Genomic DNA, 5,414 nt, shown 5'->3' on the forward strand with positions numbered 1-5,414 from the left:
TCTTTGGATAGACTGATTCCTCTGTGTGATTTGAAGAAATATCTCTGCATCTGCAGGCAGCATGCAGCCTGTTGGTTTTTAGTAAGTTAACATGCACTTGGAGTAGGAATTAACTGTGCCATTGCTTTAAACTTTTCCTTAATGTTCAATATTTATGCTTCATCTTGAGCGTTCCAGCAGTCTGAGGGGGTCAGTTTCCTGGGTAAAGGCAGAGGATGCAATGCATCTTTAAATGCATGTAGGCTGATCTACGCACTTAAGAGCTTCAGTACATCATTTTGCAATCACATATCTCAGAATAATTTATACAATCAATTAAAGAGCATTATCAAGGGATGATTTGACAACTGTTGCCATGCCAACCAGTGAAGTAGACAGCGCCTCCGTGTTTAAAGGCTGCACCTGGTGATGGATGTAGCAGATTTTGAGGACTCAGACAGAATCACAGATGTCCAAAGGTGTGGAGGGAACATGATTTAAAGCTTTGATGTTGTGCCATTTTTACTGGCAAAAGGGTGTTGATGGCATGTTGTTCACTTTCTCATTAAAATTCTGTCATTTTTCACAGTGCTCTGCATTCAGAGCTGAAAACCGAAGTGAGAATGCACTTTACAGACTGATAAAATATGATAGCAAAATGGATGATGTTCATTTGCAGGCTGAATTAATTTTTTTAAAAAAGTTTGTGTCAGTGCATTTATGAAAAGCCCGTTAATCAGACACAACTTTATCAGCCTTAATGGACATATCTTAAACACTTTTACATTAATAATTAAAATTTTGGATGGCAAATGGCTATCAGCGCATTGAGCTAAGAAGTATTTGAAATGGGTTATGATAGAATACAGCAGAAACGGAAAGTACACTTTTCAATGTCCATGTTGCCTAATTTCTTGAGGCCAGTGGCCCCTATCAAGTCAATAAACCTTAAGATTTTGCAAGACGGACTGGTCTTTTGACTCACTGAGTTATTCTAGAAACCAAGGGAGGTCCAAGGGCATTCCCAAGCATAGACCTTACACTGATAAGCAACAGGGATGAGATTAGAGCTTTTACCTATGAAATCAGCAAACCAGTCCTCCTTCCAGCATGCCATAATTCCTTGCCCTATTAAAACATGCCTTTTGTAAACCAATTGATCATGTATTAATAAGCGTGATAGATGCATTGCCCACAATATTCTTATTAATAGTGTGATGGTTATAAATGTAGACTCTAAAGCCAGACTGTTTGAATTTCCACTCCACCACTTATAGCCATGTGACATTGGCAAAGTTATTCGATCTCTTTCTGCCTCAATTTGCTCATCTATAAAATGAAGATAACAGTGCCCACATCTCAAGGTTGCCATAAGGATTAACTGGGTTGCCATATGTAAAGCACTTACCACAGTGCCTGAAGTATCTGCCCTCATGGTCATCATTATTACGATTATCCTCATTGTGTCTCTTTTGTCTATTAAGGCTCTTTGCCTTTCTATAAACATTTGTTGAAGCAATCACTAATTTTTGCGTTTCCATTCAAGAACATGAGTTGATGTAACATGGGGAGTAAATTGCAAAGTCCAACCAATGATTTCCTGTATTGAATGATCACAGGAAAAGTTACGTTGAGATACAACAACTGAATAGAAATGAAGGAAAGTAAAGGTAGTAGGTATAGGCAGAAGAGGCAGAGAAAGTGATGGCATATCTAATGTTCTATAGGAAGGGGCGCCTGGGTGGCGCAGTCGGTTAAGCGTCCGACTTCAGCCAGGTCACGATCTCGCGGTCCGTGAGTTCGAGCCCCGCGTGGGGCTCTGGGCTGATGGCTCGGAGCCTGGAGCCTGTTTCCGATTCTGTGTCTCCCTCTCTCTCTGCCCCTCCCCCGTTCATGCTCTGTCTCTCTCTGTCCCAAAAATAAATAAAAACCGTTAAAAAAAAAAATTTAATGTTCTATAGGAAAATTTCGGTTCCCTTTACCACCACCTTCTTTTCTGGGGTGAAACAAGCAAGGCTAATAGAAGGGAGTCTTTTGTAGAACATAAAAAGAAGTAGAAATGCTTTAAAGCAAAACGCCTTCCTACAGCTGTTTTCAGAGGTCATTTCAGCAAGAAAAAGGTCTTTTAGAGGCTTCAGTTGGAGACTGGATCTTGAAAGTCTGCTGTCCTTTCCCCTGTACTCTCAGAGGCAGAAGGACATACTTCTCTGCTTGAGGGAAACCAAAGAAGTGATGCTCTGACTTGAGGCTCAGCAAAAAAAGAAATGGAACCCTTCAGATCTGGGTAAAAGGAAAGGGCAAATTGTGGGGGTACCCCACACAGCAGATACTCCCCATGCCAATCCCACGGGGAACTCACAGGTAGCTCGGGAGAAAAGCAACATGTTTTTAATTCTGGATTCTTGGTATGTGCTTAGTCTTCTATTAGTAAGATTTTTTTTTTTTCTACAATGGACCATGCCTCCCCATCCTTCCAACATTAAATGCACAAGAAAAAAGGGGACAATTTACATAACTAAAAAACATTCAAAGCTAAATGGTTTTATCTTGGCTGATATGAACGCAATAATGATAAAGTTAAGAGTAAACATCAGGCGCTAAGCAAACTTTGAGGTCAGTAGCTTCAGCTCTTAGAGTCAAATGGTACCGTCCAGATCCAAAAAAATCGTCTACATACTGTTGCCAGTAGAAAAGACTCAGGTCATAAGTGCCTTCAAAAGGCATTGAAACTGTCTTTCAAAGTATGCTAACACTATAGTTGATTTTGAATACCACTAAATGTCTCTCTAAAGTTGGACACAACCAATCATGCGTAGATAGATGTGCCCATCCACAAATGGACAAGTTTCCATGTAAGGCCGATTATATATGAGCAGTTAAGATATAAAGCACCATAAATATGTATGAACGTGCAAGTAAATGCCATTGATTTGTATATGTGATTATGCCACCTGAAGATTATGCCACCTGCATCATTAGTTCTTGACTTTTCCTCTTGGTGTTCACCTTTCCTAAAATGTGATGTAAAAAATATGAGCATTTCAGGGGTGTCTGGGTGGCTCAGTCAGTTAAGTGGTTGACTTTGGCTCAGGTTATGATCTCGCAGTTCATGGGTTTGGTCCCGTGTCAGGCTCTGTGCTGACAGCTTGGAGCATGGAGCCTGCTTCAGATTCTGTATTTCTGTCTCTCTCTGCCCTTCCCCTGCTCACACTCTGTCTCTCTCTCTCTCTCAAAAAATTTAAAAAAAAAACATTAAAAAATATGAGCATTTCTGTACACATATGCCCAGAAACATACACAGACACACACACACTGTATAAAAATGCTGTATATGTGATAAAACATACAATAGTCTCTGCTTTCAGGAGCTTACAATAAAATTGGAGAGCAAATAATAAATATATGACAAGTTAGATGAGGATAGAAGATGCTGAAATAAAAAGTATCATGAGGTGGTATATTTGCCAAATAATTTGCATGAAAGATGTATAGGGTAAGGTTAATATTTCTCCATAAACAAGAGCTTTTTCTCTTGGGCTTTCCACTTATTTCATTTCTCTTTCTCGATTTTTGAGAAGTTCCTTTATTCTCAATTTTATTTAAGGTATCAAACATGTATTTTTGCTCTTGATATAAACGAATGCCAATATTTGATTATTTACACATGTTCTTCAGTATCTTGGAAAAAGTATAAGGATTCTACTTATAGAAGTAGAGCCTTGGGGAGGGGAAGTTTACTTTCTAGATATTGGTTTCAGGTCTTCCTATGATAATTGTCAATACCGTTTCTTGTGGAAGAAGGGTTTACTTGTTCATTCACCAAATGAGCATTTATTGAAAGCCTACTATGTACCAGACCCCAACATTACAAAGAAATAAATATAAGCCATGATTTCTGCCCTTAAAAAAAAAGATTGTTTTAAATGAAAATAAAAAATGAGAAGTAACCTGTTGATCCGCAGGGGCCGTTGAACAGTGTGAAATTTTTGAAGGTTTAAAAGTTTCTGAAAACCTCCCAATTTGCCTGATATCTGTGTTGGTCAAGCTTTGGTATTGTTTTGTTTTGGTTTGGTTTTGGAGGGGCAATTTTTCTGGCTATTGTTGTTTGTTTATTGATATCTCCCCAGATATGTTGGTAACTGACCAAAAGTTTATAGCATTCTGGAAACTGGAAGCCAGGTCCTCTGTGCTTACTTCTGCACTCCTTTCTTTCTGTCCCCTTTCTGCCTTAATGCCTTTCTTTCTGTCCTCTCCGGGAACCATTAAACTTACCTCTTATCTTCTGGGAAAAGAGGGAAGAAAAGGAGTAATAAAGACATACAGAGTAAGACGCACAGGCTTATGAAGCCTGTCCCACAAAAAGGACAATGGAGGCATTGTTGCAATGAATTGAATATTTCTGTAATGAATCTTTTAACTTGTCTTAATCACCAGTCACTGTTCAAGACACTGGAGACATAGCCCTGCCTAGAAGACAAGTTAGAGGGTGTGTGTGGGAAGTTCTCCCCAAACAAACGTGAAAGCTTTAGGCAAAGGGATTTCAAAACCAGTGGTTAAAGGAAATGAAATACACATGGAAAGACAGAGATAAAATGTGAATTTAGTTCAAAGTTACTTTATGACATACAGATGACTTGACTTAAAAAGATTTGAAACACAAAGTAATTATGAATTTGCTCATAAGACAAAAATATGCGACAACAGTGCTAAGATTCGCATTGTGCAGGGTAAAGGCCTTTATCTCCTCATATCTTGGATCTGTCCCTTTCAAACCTCAAGTACAAACACTTTGAAAAGAATGATTGCGTATGTTGATTTCATGGTTAACCTATGAACTTTTCTTTGACTTTTCTCTTTAAATTTTCATTGCCACCAGGCCAAGAAAGATTAATCCATTCTAAATCCCACAATACCAAGTCCATTCAGAGGGCACTAGGTAAGTGATTTTTTATTTAAAAAAATGGCTTTAAACATTATGAGTAGAAACTATGATGTCATAAATTTGAATCTTATTTTAAAAATGCATTTTGCAGGCAGTGCCTGGGCGGTTTGGTTGGTTGAGCGTCAGACTTCAGCTCAGGTCACGATCTTACAGTTTGTGGGTTCGAGCCCTGCGTTGGGCTCCATGCTGACAGCTCCGAGCCTGGAGCCTGCTTCGGATTCTGTGTGTCCCTCTCTCTCCCCCTCCTCCCTGCTCGCTCTCAAAAAATGAATAAACATTAAAATAAATTAATTAATAAATAAAAATGTATTTTGCAGTTTCCATTCTGCTATTGTAAAACTAGAGTTCCTCGGTGATAGGTCTGATGTCTGATTGATGAGTTATAGTATTAATAATTTTAATTAATTTAAATACAAAATTATTTTATTTTCAAAATTCTGCCTCAATTGTTTTTATTTGATCTCTACAACAGCCCTCTGAGCTTTACGAATGA

Source organism: Panthera onca, chromosome F2 (genome assembly GCF_046562875.1).
Source record: "Panthera onca isolate mPanOnc1 chromosome F2, mPanOnc1 haplotype 2, whole genome shotgun sequence".
Taxonomy (NCBI): domain Eukaryota; kingdom Metazoa; phylum Chordata; class Mammalia; order Carnivora; family Felidae; genus Panthera; species Panthera onca.